The sequence below is a fragment of the Chrysemys picta genome, chromosome 2, assembly GCF_011386835.1.
Source record: "Chrysemys picta bellii isolate R12L10 chromosome 2, ASM1138683v2, whole genome shotgun sequence".
NCBI lineage: Eukaryota > Metazoa > Chordata > Testudines > Emydidae > Chrysemys > Chrysemys picta.
In genome coordinates, this window is record NC_088792.1 from 211,627,320 (window position 1) to 211,642,906 (window position 15,587).

General features: G+C 42.7%; 1 long non-coding RNA gene across 1 annotated transcript in view; it reads left to right on the forward strand.

Moving 5' to 3' along the window:
* The window catches only part of LOC135981698 (uncharacterized), a 52,758-nt gene that overhangs the window by 11,848 nt on the left and 25,323 nt on the right, over window positions 1-15,587 (forward strand). The window contains exon 3 of the long non-coding RNA XR_010598833.1: window positions 3,750-3,862. This is a non-coding gene — a long non-coding RNA (uncharacterized LOC135981698). The remainder of the gene's footprint in view (window positions 1-3,749; window positions 3,863-15,587) is intronic.

A 15,587-nucleotide genomic window follows, 5' to 3' on the forward strand; every position in this document is an offset into this window, starting at 1 on the left:
TACGGGAGATTGCCTTGTTTTATTAAAAGGGGTGGGGATGATGGCCAGGAAAAATGTGAAGCCTGTTGATGTAAAACAGAACCAGTTTATAGGGGGCTCACTGAAGATTGAAGGTTTATAAGGTGCTCTTTTAATAAGCATGCAGCATATTAAAAATATCATAAAACCATAGCTTCCAGCCATGCGCTTCAGAAAATGCTAAGTGGCAAAAAGAGAAAAAGGTGAAAATTAAAGAGAGGTGGGGGAAGCTGATACCCAAAGCAGAGGGACACTTGGGACTGGGGTTCTGGTTCAGGCCCAGTGACACTGCCAAAATACATAGTAACCAATTCGCAATGCTCATCGCCCTAATGGCAAAATTACCCATAAAATACCATGACTGGGGAACCTCAAAGTGTTTGGTATTTGTGATTGGCTTGCGTAAGGATCAAACAGCTCATCTGCTTCTATGAACCTAAAGAGGCCCCACAGCAACCCCAAAGAGACCCTGGCTCTCCTCTGCTTTTTTGTTTCCTGGGGAGGCAGGGTCTCTCTGGGGTGGTTGTGGGGCCTATGTGGGTTCACAGAGGCACCTGAGCTGTTCGATGCTTATCCATACACTTACCTCTTTGCTACCATATCATCAGAAGATACTTTGGGGGAGGCAATGACAGGACCATCCCGCTCTGGTGTCTTATGGGGGGGGAGGGCGTCATTTCTCCTCTCCTGAGCTTGCCCATGTCTCCCTGATCTCTCTGAATTTCTTCTGCCTGTCCCTCTGATTCTCCTCTCTTCCCTTTGCTATCCCCTTATCTCTCTTCCTCTCCTCAGAGAGGTGTCTCTGCCCCTCACTCATTCCTCTCCTTCCCCTTCTGTCTCTCTTCAAGCTCCCCTAATACGTAAGGGGATGGGATGCCACCATAGTGCTCTTTCATGACCCAGGCTGATGGAGAGCTGCTGTTCCTGACCTGCAGCTCAGTGCTCCACATCCAGCTCCTCCATCACATTGAGCACCTCCTGTCCAAGACAGCAGAACAGGAGAGGCATAGAGTGAAGTGCACTGAGCTTACATTTACATGGCAATTAAAAACGCTAAAGGAAAATGCATCCAGCCAGACTTTGCCTGAGGAAGCCTAGAGAGCAAGGGGCAATACATTGGGGGAGGGGCGGAAGAATGGGAGCATCTAAGTGGATTACCTCAATGGTCATTCTCTTCCCCCATTCCCTCTCTAGTTCCTCTTATGAATGGTCCTTGCTCTTACAGCAAACAGACCCATTCTAGGAATGCGCTAGAATTCAGAGCACAGGGTGGGGAACTGGGAGCAACTCTTGAATTGTGATCCCAGCTTTTTGCCATTGACTTTCTCTGTGATCTTGACAAGTCACTCAGCCTCTCTAACCTCTGTTTCCCCATCTTCAGTAAGGGTTGTGAGAAAAACTAATTTTTTGTCTATAAAACGATATGGGGTAGCTTGTGCTTTTTGACCCTGCTCTGAGTAAGGGACAGTGCATAAGCAGCAGCACCACCCCAAAAATAGCCCCAGCAGGCACAATATGCTCCTGCCTCCCCCTTGCTTGGGTAGTGGGGAGGGTGTGACCTATACCAGAAGCAAATACAGCACTCTACCTCAGTCCAGCTGTGCAGGCTGGTGCACTGGTCAAAGCCCAGGCTCCACCCATCCCCCATCCCATCCATCTCAGCCCACAGCTACCTACTAATGGGGCTGGTGTATGGCTCCGTGTCCAGGTAGCCTGTGCAGGGGGTAGTTCTAGTCAGTCAAGCCAGTACACAGGTGCTGGAACTAGAGGTGCTGCAGCACCCCCTGGTTTGAAGTGGATTCCATCATACACGGGGTTTACAGTTTGGTTCAATGGCTCTCAGCACCCCCACTGTACAAATTGTTCCAGCACCCCTGAGCCGGTCTGTGTTAAATATTATTAACAACTCACCCCATGGATGCTGTCATGGTGTAAACAAAATGTTACGGAAATCAGAACTGGAGTATTTTTTGAAATTTTTGAATTTGAGTCAAATTCTGTCAGTCTTGCTGACACTGAGTAGTATCATACTCCATGAACACTGCCATTAAAGCAAAAGTTTCAGAGTGGTAGCCGTGTTAGTCTGTATCAGCAAAAGCAATGAGTACGTGTGGCACCTTAGAGACTAACAAATTTATTTGGGCATAAGCTTTCGTGGGCTAAAATCTGATGAAGTGGGTTATAGCCCACGAAATCTTATGCCCAAATAAATTTGTTAGTCTCTAAGGTGCCACAAGTACTCCTCGTTGTTTTTATTAAAGAAAAAGGGACTGCTTGCAGCATCAGGTCTCCCTGTGTATGAGGAAGGGTGGCCCTGTGTTTGCAAACCATGGCAAGACACTGAACTTCCTAGTTGTCCTCCCAATTCAGGTCGTTAGATAGCTAACCGCCGTCACTTGCAACCTCAAGCTATAGCAAGCACAAAACAGGAGGCCATTAACAAAATAGTCCCTAAACTTAAAATGGGGTGGTATAAATCATTCATGCAACAGATTGCATTTATTTGTTAGATTTTTGTACTATGAATAAAAGTGTTAGATGCACCTTGTGGAATTCCCAGATTTAAAAAAGCCTCTCTTAGACATGGGTTTTGTTCCAAAATGCAGTATTTTCTTGTTAAATTCTAGACACATCCTTGGGAAGATTTTGGGACATTGCTGTCTAGTTCTCCTTCATAGCTCTGGGATTTCTATCCAATCATAGCAATCCATTACCAGTTCTGAGCTCAAGCTGCCCCTGACTCTTCTGCTCCCAGTGGCAGTCTGTGGCCCATCTCCTCTCTGGTGGATCAGCAGCACACCCCCATGCTGCTAGAAGATACTGCTGCAGTATAGCACAGCACCAGGAGGGGGAAGTGACCTGGAGTCTACTGCTGGGACTACAAATAGAGGACAAAAGTTCATAGTTAAAAAGTTAAGAGGGGCAGTCCTTAGAAAACAGAGTCACCTCTGAAAAGTGGGACATCTGGTGACATTAGCTGAAATTCCACAAAAGCTCCCTATGGCCTTTTCAGAAATGCAGCAGATTTTTTATAAAGAAAATAAAGTGCATTAGATTTTGGTGTTGATTTATCTCAATATTTTGATGTGCGGTGTTGCTTAGACAGCAAATTATCTTAACTTGAAGGCTTCTTTGCTGGAAGAGGAGGGATGGATGGCAATGGACTTATTTTATTTACAAAGAAATGGCTTTGTCCTGCTTTCTTTATTTCATTATTTATTGAGTAAGATAATAGCTTATGGTACTTACACAGAGCCAGCTGTTTGCAGGATGCCAAGAGCAGGTGGTCTGGGAGGCCTCTGATGAATTGCAAAAGACACTTACCAGCTGCTATCACTGTGTGAAATGAGCAAACCTGCAAAATCTTTATTTTCAATTGGATTGTACTTTTAAGTAAGCAAGGGAGACAGCCAGTATAACTACAGACCATGACCAACAACCCACATAAACAGTGTGCAAACACAAGTGATTAATGTACCAGTATTTCAAAACATTTAAAACTAACGAGTCAGATTTAACAGTGTACAAGAGAGAAAGGGGTGCAGGAAGAGGATTGGAGGGGCAGGGGGACTAAATGGGAAGAGGGATAAGGCAAGAGGGAACTATTTGATGGGCCTTAATGGCCTTTATTTGGTTCCTAACAATTCCCATGTCTTCATTCCATCAGCCATCCAAACTAGTAAACAACTATGCTGGTCTTTGAACTTTTTTTTTTTTTTGTATTTATGTAGGGCACTCTTGTGTGCTACATCACCAGGGTGCAATCCTTTGGTGCTCACCACATCCTCAAATGGTCACTGATGAGATGCACGGATAATGGGTTACAAAGACAGACATTAATAAGGTAAGATAAGAGAGGGGAGGTTTATTAATTTTTCAAGTAAAGTTAGGATGCCCAAGGGCACAGTAAAACTGTAAAGAATCTAGTGAGGGATGAGAGAGGCCTAGCTGATTAATGCAAGTCAGCTGTCCTCAGAGGGTGATAGCAATAATGATGAGATTATGGAAGAACCTGCTGAAGACAAATGAGATGCATGTGGAATAAAAACTAAGTGTCCTAGTTACTCTTTTGGAGTGCACGATGGATTTTATTAAGGAGGAACAGCAATATAAATTACTGCTGACTGAGATGCCAAAGCAAGGAGCTGAGTTTGCTTTGCTAGAGCTTCACCTGAAATCTAGCATGGAAGTGGGGCTCCTGTCCTGAAAACAGTCCAAAATACATTGTAAAGTTAAACTGGGACATCCTGTCTTCTCATAAAGAGAACGATATCTCCCATTTCTCTCCATTTTCCCTTTTTTCCCCCCTCGCTTATATTTGCCCTTGAATTCCATTTCCTCCTTTGCTTTTTTATGGTTAACTCAGGGCTCCCCAATTCCTCCTGTGAGTCTCACCAGAGCTTGAAATGACTCTTCTCAAGGCAGCATAAGCTCTTAGTAGATGAGTCGAGGTACTGTTCCCAGGGGAAGAAATTCTTCTGCCTTTCTCCTCTTTCTTTTCCTGCCCCCCTTCTCTCATCTCAGTTTCCTGTCTTCCATTTCCTTTTCCTTCCTTCAAACTTTTCTCTCTTCCCTCTCCATATTGTCTTGTTTATCCTCCTCTTCCTGCTGTTTCTCTCACATCTTCCGAACTTTCTCTGTTCAATCCCTGCTACCACCTTGTATCTCTTCATTCTCATTGTCTTTCTTCTCTCCCTTCTCCTTGATACCGCTCACTCATTTCAGTAACCCTCTCAGCCTGAGAGGCAACAGCAGAGAGCACGCTTTCATGTTCCTACGATTCACACCCTTCATATTGACTGACCCTCCCTTCCCAGCCATGCCAGCCACCACTATCTCACAGCACCTTCTGTGTCTATGATAACGGGAGATAAAAGTCACAGCTGAGACACAATTAGTATCAATGTGGTGCATGTCTGGGAGTCGATCAGCATGCAGAAACCTTAGTGGGATAGCATGTCCTTTGCTGCTGCTAAAATATGAGATTAACTTTCCAAAGCAGGAGATGGCCTCCAGGACACCAGAAAGTCTGTGCTGAATTGCTCAATAAAATATAAAGTGTAATTAACAGCATGGTAGCAGCTGGAATAATACAGTCCCTCATATTGCTTTTCCATGTCCTATTTACTTTGAGTTTATTAACTGTCCACAGTGACAGGAAATCAAAGAATTATAACATTTTCTGCTCATGCTACTGTGCTAAATCAGCATTTCCATAAGAAATTCTGGGTTTAATGAGTTGATACAATGCAATCATAAACTTCACTTCAGGATTAAATTTGGCATTCAAAAGTCTCAGCCAGAGTGCAATCCCCACCCCATATTTTAATAAATCAATGTGAGCATTATAAGATCATATACCATCCGCCCCCACTTCCCGAGGCTTGCTGATTTTCAAGACACTTTCATCCCACCTGAACTATCCTCAGATTTGGTTGGTGAGTTTGTGGTATGATTGTCAAATCACTTTTGTTTTGATAAATTAGATCATCTGAATTTTTTTTCCCACAAAAGGCCCTTATGCAATGACTCAAAAAGCTTTTTCCACCCATGTTCTAAATCTGCAATCTCTGCATTATTAAAATGGTGTAAATACATATTTATGCAACAGACAATAATGGCTTCATTTTAACAGCTCCCGATATATATATTTACATGACAGACCATAATGTTCTATCATGTCAATCCCCATAAACCTCATTTGTGACACACATGCAGCCTTCACTCTGAATTTCCTGACCTTTGTGTCGTCTGCTACCGAAACATAGGAGTTTTGTGTGTGTGTGTGTGTGAGTGCAAGAGAGAGAACCTCTTGTTAAGGATATTAACACTTCTAGTAAAAAATAGGAAGATAGAAAATGTGTTTTGTCTCTATAATGTAAGGGAAAAAACCCAAAGAAAACAATAACAACAGCCCTAAACCACTGTGTGAATATTGTGTCTCTGATTCCCAATAGCAGATGTTTCGGGTGTTGGAACTCCCATCAGAACAGCTGCAGAAATGTAGAATCACATCTGGGTTTGTGACACGGCTGCATCATTACCCACTGACAGCAAAACAGCCAGATGCTTCCAATTCATTTTAGGGACTGAACTTAAAGTTTGAGCCTCCGAACATCCCCACTTTACAACCAGCTACTTATCATTTACTGCAGCAGTTCATGAAAATGTAGCAGAGGTGGTCATTGCAAGTCAGGAGTTTCCCCTGCTCCTGCGCTGCAAGGGAGTTCAGCTGCAATTCCTCATGATCCATTCTGCTGCTTGGCTGATAAATAGGCACTGCAGCAGAGTTGGACGGGGAAGAAAAGGTATGCTAGGACAGAATGGTCTGTGCTGCGGTGGCTCATGCTGTGCTTACTCACTACTCAGAGAGCTGAATTCAGTGGGATGGGGATGGTCTTTCCTCCCTCAGATAAGGGCACTAGAAACACTGCTGCGGTCACTTCTTGTGATGATTCTCTGGTGGACCCAGCTATTTCAGTACCCTCTTCCCATTGGCTGCCCCTTGTGATTGGCTTTAGCCTGTTCCTACATACTGCATTATGGGGTTTCTCAGATCGTACCTCGTAATGCATAACATGGTGGTGTACTAAATTCAAACACAAGAGACAACAGAGAGCAGCCAGCCAACCCCCAACTCTCCAATTTCTGCTTCTCCTGGGTCGACTCTTCGCCAGCAATCGACCCCCTCCTCAGATTGATCTGTCGATCTAAATTCTCTTCGGCCCTAGGTTTCCTGCCAGCAGGTGTCAGGAATGGATCTATGCTTGATCTTCCACTGCTTGTAAGGAATTTGGGGGGTTTGACTGTGGCCCTGTGGTCCAGGCCTGGACTCTGGAACACTTACTCAGAAGACATTATCACCTATCTATGGCTTTGTTTTCTTTGTCTGTGGTGCCTAAACTGTGAATTATCAGGCTTCCCCCCATTTACCACTCCCCTCTCCCCACCAAAAAGCAGGATCTCTAAGATATGAAGGCTCCTGGTACCAGGTGACTCCTTTTTTAAAGAGAAGTGAAGATCTACTACACTCACATTTCAACACTGGCTGATGCTCAGCAACATTTAGCCTTTCTGGCCCAGTGAGACACCAAACAGTAGCGTGTTATTTTTGTCTCAGTGTGGTTGTAGAGCAGACAAAGAAAACTATGTACTGCAGTATGACAAGGAAAGCAGATATAGCCTCAAGTGACAATATTAGATTTTGTACGGTTCAAAGTAAAAGTATGTTCAGCTATACGGCCTGCGCGCTGGTGATTAGGACAATTCAGACATGAATTTGCATTGGAGTTTGAAGGTATTCGGAGCATATGTGAAGGTGAGAGCATAGTGTACAATATTAGCCTTGCTAGACCATGCTTCATAATATAATCCTCAGTCCAAACACAAAGATAACGGAGTGTGATAAGCTGCAAGATTTCTTTTGAAATAATGATCAAAACCCATTTGAATCAATGGCATTTGCTTTACTGTACAGCCACAACATTGGGTCAGAGGTAGTGAGCTAAACAATCAAAACGGACTACCTAGAAAAGATAAAATCACTGAGCAAATATTTATTATAATTTCTTTGTCTGACACTAACAGGGCTGACACATTCCCCACAATTGGCAGGTCATATTCAGTCAGTGATAATTGCCAGCCAGCAGCAAATTGAGAGAAAGATCAGCTCACGTAAGATAAGTCCTAAAATACACTGAGAATCACAAGATGTGTTACAAATGGTAAATGGGGTCACTATTTTGTTTAGCCAACCTTAGAGCTCTCCAGGCTTTCCGAGGAAATAGAGATGATCTGATGAATTCTCCTTTCAAAGTGCACACATAATTGTCAGTGAGGTTAATGGCACTCATGCCCTTGTATAAGGAGAACATCCAAGGACAGAATCTTATCATGTTGGATTATTTTTCAAAGGAATCAGTGCCAATCTTTGGCTTTTCTAATGTATTTCTACAGTTGTGAATCTACAAATCAAAACATCCCTCTCTTCAGTGTCTATACAGTCTAATGTAGTTTTGGATTGTAAAACCAAGTTTAAATTATAAGTGGAGCAATAAGGTTTGGATAAACTTGTTTGTGTGAATTGCTCCACCAAATTAATCCGCTGAACCACAAGTGGTTCTTCCACCACCATCTGAGACGCAGCAAACCATCTGAGTGGGAAAACATTTGAAACCAAAATTGGTGATATGGTGAAATCAACCCATAGTGCAGAGAACCACTACAGTAGTTTCTCCACAGTATGTGAGTTGTGCTGAGACTCTGCAAGCAGAGCAGCTGCACAGGGACCCTATGCCCCTTATGAACTGTGGAAAGTGTTTCCATGCCAGCTTCACATAATCCAGTGTAAAAGTTCACAAGGGGTGGGCTGGCCACTATTCCGCCTGTATTTTGCAGGGTAGTTCGCTACACCAGGCCCCTTTTGGGTCTTAGGCCTTGGCTACACTTACCCGCTAGTTCAGCGGCTGGCAATCGAATTTCTGGGTTCGACTTATCTAGTCTGGATGCGATAAGTCGAACCCGGAAGTGCTCGCCGTCGACTGCGGTACTCCAGCTCGGCGAGAGGAGTACCGCGGAGTCGACGGGGGAGCCTGCCTGCCGAGTGTGGACCAAGGTAAGTTCGAACTAAGGTACTTCGACTTCAGCTACGTTATTCACGTAGCTGAAGTTGCGTACCTTAGTTCGAATTAGGGGGGTAGTGTAGACCAAGCCTTAGTTAACCCTTCCTTTAATAGTGTTACTCACTATGAACATGGATTTGAGGAATTCCAAAACCTCTTTGAAGACTGTGGGTGTGAATTATCTTGATGCAGTAGAACCTTTTGAGGTTCAAGCCCCGTGCAGCAGAAAAAGGGAAGTGATTTGTTCATAGTTGCTTGAACCCATTATTCTAGGAGAAATACTCCGATCCTCAAATGCGTTCTTATGAATTCATCTAGGGATGAAAATCTCTTCCTTGCTTGCAAGATTCATTTTTGTCATCATCAGCTTGGGTGGAAGTGAAATGGCAATGGAGAGCACGTAACAAAAACCAAGTGTAAGTGTCATTTTACTGATTTCCAAAAGGATGAGGATTTTCCAGGAAATAAGTTTCTATTGATGATTGAGAAAATATGCAGGATTCTTCTCCCCCTCGATAAAATGTTATTCAAAACTTGAGCATAATGAAGAGGAACATGTTAAGATAGCACCTATGTGCAACAGATTAAGCTACTTGAGAGTAGAGGACATAAGAAAAATCAATAGCTTTGTATAAGCATGAGGTCTGTAATCATACCGCAGACATACCCCAGAGACTATGTGGACTTTAACTATATTTGTATTAATAAAGCCATCTAAGAACCACATTTAATAATAATGAATTTATAAAGTGCACAGTATCCCCCACTCTCCTGCTGAGGCAGTCAAGGTGCTGAACAACATAAAATATGACTATAATAAAAATCTCTCATGAAAATGAAGAGAAAAAAGAAATAAGGGAAGTTAATAAATATGGAGACCACAGTGGCGATATAGCAGGAGAAGAAAAGATTTGCAACAGAGCATGAGTAAGCAAAATGATAGGCTGACACTGAACCTATCTCTGCTGTCACCAAAACTGCTACTGACTTCAGTGGGGAGCAGAGATAGGGCAGTGCTGTGGGCTTTGGAAAATCCCACCTGTAGTATTCTTCGAAGGTGGGGAAGAATGGGCTGTGATAGATATTAAGGGGAGAGTAAGTTCCACACTTTAGGTCCCACTAGAACAAGGGCATGATTGCCAGATAACCTGAGGCTCAGGGTGAAACCTGTAAATGCTGGGCAGTGTCAGAACTCAAGTAGTCCTTAGCATGAACTTCAGGAGGAGAGTTTGAATGCATCCAGGACCAACTCCACTAACAAAAAGAAGAACAAGAGTACTTGTGGCACCTTAGAGACTAACAAATTTATTAGAGCATAAGCTTTCGTGGACTACAGCCCACTTCTTCGGAAAAGCAGGTGGAATGTTTTGTTAGAAAAAGTTATTGTTTCTTGACCTGTTTTACCATGCAGGGCTTTGAACAATAACAGTGCCTATCACAGTGGGGCCCTGATTTCCACTAGACCTTATGTGCTAGCACAATATAAGAAATAATAGTTTAATAACAAAAGCAGTCTGCCACTCTATACGCAGGCAATGCAGAGAACACAGAGTGGGCTTAATATGATTGTGGAAGCTCAAGCCAGTGAGTACGTGCACTGTTGCATTTTGAATAAACAGTGAGCAATGGAGAAGTCACGCTTTGAGGCCTGAGAAAAGGGAATTACAATAACTGAGCCCCGTGCATGTTGCTTGTGCAAAGTCAGCGCAGAATAAAGAGCACAGACTGTGTAAATGGAGCAAAACCTTTCCTCCAACATACGTTTTTATTTGGAATGGCAAGTGACCCCAAGTTTCTTAACATTATTCAACACCTTGAGATTTGTCCCCGCAATACCTGGAGACAAGAAGGAAGATGGTGCTCACCTTGTAACCAGCACAACTAGGATACTTCATTCCCTCTCAGGTGCTGGGTTGAAAGAGTGAGTTTACGTTTTCAAGGGGGAGGAACACCTCCTCTCTTGCTGTTTTTTCCCCCTCCTCACATCTTCCTTGTGGCTCTCTCTAGCCTGCGTTTGTGGTTTCAGGTGTTGGCGTGCATGCTGAAGGATGTCTTGGCATGTATGTTCCTGGAATCTTTATCTCATGCTCTCCCCTGCCACCATGCCTGTTTCCTCAGTGCCTGATCTAGCAGAGAACCGTACTGTAAATCCTGTTTCAGATAGACCTTGGTAAACTGAACAAAGCACCAATCAGATCACTTCCTTAGCAGACCTAGGAGCATCTTAAACAGTACTCTCACACTGCCGGGCAGTGGCTCTGGTTGAGGGGAAATGTCAGCACATACTGACCCAATTCAAACCCTGGACCTTTAAGGGAAAAATTGAGGAAATGTGGTTTGATTCCTAAGATATACTTCATAGCATTTTGAAGGGTAACAGATGAAGTGGTGCAACCAACCATTTTTTGCTAGTATTTAAAAGGGTAGCATGCTTCTGTACTTCATCTGTGTTAAAATGATGCCCTACTGATACACAGAGTGAAGTCAGAATTTGAGAGTGTTATGGAGAAAATGTTAAATCTTTATAAATAAATGTTGTTATTGCAACAGTGCTGCAGACAATAGTGCTTTCTGAATACTACATTCACTTCAAGTTGGGTTAGGGGACTGTGTTGATTTATCCATTATGGTTACTTGAAAGACTATTTGACTGAGAAACATATGCAGCCTTTTCAATATTCTTACACAGTTGTATAATTCCAGACCCTGCAGTGTTGCTATCCCTTAAGAAAACGGCTTTCTGTTTGAAAACCATCCTCTCTGAATGTTAAATTGAAAGGAAATAAAGGAATATCTAGTCACAGTGGTAAAAGCTGCACATTCCCCCACCCCCCTTCATTATACAACAAGCTGATTCAGTATTTGCTTCTTTACATTTTTATGCAGAGAAAAAGGGTACTTTGGGAAATCTGACACTACTGGTAAATGCCACTGGTACAGGGCTGGATGTAGTGATAGTCACCTTCAAACGGTTTTGTTCAATTTGCATTAGGTCCCACTTTCCTTCCCCACAAATCTTCAAATTCTTACTTTAAATTACCTCAGGGGTCCTCAAACTTTGTTGCACCTTGAGCCCCTTCTGACAACAAAAATTACTACATGACCCCCAGGAAGGTGGAGCAAAGCCTGAGCCCACCTGAGCCCCACCACCCCAGGTGTGGTGGGGCCAAAGACAAACTCCCTGTCCCAGGAGGGAGAGGGAGAGCAAAGCCAAAGCCTTCAGCCCCAGGTGGAAGGCCTGTAACCTAAGCCCCACCACCCAGGGCTGAACCCTCAGGCTTTGGCCCTGGGCAGTGGGGCTTGGGCTTTGGCTTCAGGCCCCAGAAAGTCTAAGCCCCACTTTGGGGTCCCGACCCACAGTTTGAGAACTGCTGGATCTGAATCTCCTGTGTCTGCAAAATTGAACTGTACTTCTTGGATCTGGTCTAAAAGCACATTCAAGTCAATGTGAGTCCCTCCACTTACTTCAGCAGGCTTTTAAATTAAATTAATGGAGATATCCCATCTCCTAGAACTGGAAGGGACCTTGAAAGGTCATCAAGTCCAGCCCCCTGCCTTCACTAGCAGGACCAAGTACTGATTTTGCCCCAGATCCCTAAGTGGCCCCCTCAAGGATTGAACTCACAACCCTTGGTTTAGCAGGCCAATGCTCAAACCACTGAGCTATCCCTCCCCCCAGCTAGATAATTCTCTCTTTTGATAGTCAGAATTTGCTGTTCTAATCACTATCTTCTAATTGGATCCTTTTATTCAGTAGTAAGAGGTGAGCTGTTTAAAAAGCAAGGCCTTTACGAGATCAAGGCCTTTACGAGAACAGGTTCTTTCATGAGATCTCTAATATTTCCTGTTTCTGGTTAGGCAGAAATACCTCCAGAACCAGTTATCTTCAGAGTATTCAGGCAGCTTTTCTCTTCTCAACCAAAACAGAGAGGTGGGAAAAATGAACACTAGGTAACTAATGCCGAGAGTGAGCCTAACACTTAAGCATATGCTGAAGTCCCACTAACTTAAATGGGAGTTAAGTACGTGCTTAAGTGCTCTTCTGAATTGAGGCCTCCATGATTAAGTTCAGGGTGAGTCATAGAAAAGTTAGAACAAATTTTAATTTGATCTAAACTTATAGATTCATCTATAGTTGGAACATGCAGTTTCCTTATTAATAAATCTACTGTATACAGTACTTAAGATTTTGGGCTCTCCAATACCATCTTTTTCCCTGGTGTAATCCCATCAGATGGGTCCTTTCTCTCCACAGCACTCTGTTCAATGCCTTATCCTCTATCACAACAAATGGTAAAATGTCTTCCTTTATGACGTCCCTCCATTTCTTCTTTGGTCGGTTTCTCTGTCTTTTCCCTTCAATCTAAATCTGTTGGACTCTCTTACCCTCATAGGTCTCAGGACTGCACTTTACATACCAAAGCCATCTGAGTCTGCACTCTCATTTTTTTTGTTTATGGGTGTTACTTTGAGCATATCTGGATGCATTGTAGACTTTCCCTTTTACTCTTACTAGTATCTTCCTGTCCCATTCTATACCACTTATCTCAAATACAGTACGGTCTGAAAATCATCTTGAATACCAACAGGTGTTTGAAGTAGACACCTGATGATACTTCCCTGCCATCTAAAATGGTGGCTTCCCAATCAAATAATACCATAATGTTAAAGTGCCATCTAGCATATTGCTGACTGAGAAAATGCTGGAAAAAGAAATTTCATTTTAACTAGTGATGGGCCCAGATCTGAACTCCTATGAACTCTGGGAAAGTTTGGGTTTGGATCTGGATGTTAAGGCATCCCATGGCCTTTAGAAAGGGGACCTGGTTCACCACTGTGAATAACTTCAGTGTTATGCTGATGCAAAATTGAAGTAGCACAGCAGTGAACCTTGCCCAAGAGCTACATCACTTTTAATAACTAAATGTATGTAATGATCAATATAGTCTGTCTGCCCAATCCACATCATCGTAAAAAACCTATTTGAGACTTATAATTAGTTATATTTATAGTTATATGTTGTCTTCTGCTTTTGAGCCATAAATTATATCAAGCGAATAATGTGTAAAAACCCTACGACAACCTAGTAATATAGATTTGGTGATATCAAGTAAAAGAGAATCAAGCGCACTGCACTATTTAATACAGCTCAACTACAATGAGTATTTCCAGAACCACTGAGCTGAAAAGTACAATCCCACCAGTCTGGTACCATGAAAATGAATGTTGATGGCTGCCTGGATCAATTCTATCATGAAAATAATGGCATCACTCTGGGCACAAGATTTAGAGCCTTAAAGGCTTTGGGGAAGACGCACTCAAGTAACCTACATAGGAAAGTAGATTGATTGAGAGTGGCTGGAACACACATAAAGCTGACATTTCTACACATCTGGGCCTTTATCAAGACTGATGGGTTGAAACATTGTCTTTCTGTGCATTCCTGCCACTTTCATATGTAAGCTCCTGGGTCTGCATTTCTCTTGAGACTTTGCTTATTTGTGCGTACAGTAAGTCTGTTTTTCTATTGGCTGTTTCTTGATAATCTAAGGAAAAGGACTTGAATTCATCCTCTGTTTGGAAGTCCCCAAAAAGGAGAAATGATTTTCAATTTTTAATTTCTTTTTCTAAACAAACTAGCCTAGACACCAACAAGTGGAAGTTCGGAGAACAAAGGCTTTTTCATACAAACACAATCTTTGGGCCCACTGCTGCAACCTTTGAGCCCACTTACTACCAGGGCGGAGACATGCTTTCTTTTGTCAGGTGTCCTATTGCAGTCTGATCACAGTAAGCACTACACCTGGTGTATAAATTTAAAGAGTTGAGTCCTCTGGTTGTGCAGCAATTAGATGCTATTCAGTAGAAGAAATACATTTAGCTTTAAAATCAGTCAGTCCAGTTGTAACTAAAAATGTAAAGGAAACTTCAGGAAGTGTGGCCAAGGACTAAGGGTTTTTTTTTAGGATGTAAACAAAAGCTAATGGAAACACTCAAATGGGCAAAAACTTAATATGTTGTTATGAAAACATATAGTAATTATGAGCATTAGCAGCATCAGAGGCTGGTGCAAAGAGAGTTGCTTGATTTTTCCCTACAGATGAAAAGCCATCTGCATGCTTCAGGAATTGTCGTTTTCCCACTCTCCAAGGTAGAGAACAACACTCAATTGCTAATCTTTCATTTACTATATATAAATGTTACACTGCACAACAGTAGCAATAGGAAAATGTTCAACATATAAAGGCGTTTATTTGCTTGTTGCCATCAATCTAATGACACCGTTCAGATTCATTTGTTACTGGCTAGACCCAAGGACCATGATTGACATCTATTAATTCAGAAAATTGTTGGGAGGGAATTCTATAGATTAAACTATTTTTCAGCATCCTACTCACCTTTTTCTCTTAAAAAAAAAAAAAAAAAAAGCCAGTGGGTTGGCCACACTGGGGAGGGGGGCGTGTTGTACATTGCTAAGGAACGGGGAAGACAGGGTATTCCCCTTCCCACTGGGGAGGAATTGTGAAAGTGCGCATGGGGTCACCCCCCAGCACAGGCTGACACTAAATGACACATTTTAACCCTAAGTCTAGGAAAATACCGAGGTCAGGAGTATTCCTATTACGAGTGATCTTGTACACAATTTTACCTCTAGTTTACTTTAATTACCTACTACATACTCTATTTCTGATCTATTTGCATATAATCTGTTGTTTAGTTTTCTAGTTGCTTTGTGTTACTTTAGCCCTCTGGGGGCCCCAACCAAAAATCAGGTGCTAGCCAGAGTACAAACACATAGGGAGAACGAGTCCCAGCCCCAAACACTTACCGTCTAAATAAACAAGTCAGACAAAATATGGGAGGGGAAAGATAGGCAGCATAACTTGCCTAAGATCACATAGTAAGTCTGTGGCCAAGCTGGGAACACAACTCTGGTATCCTGATTCC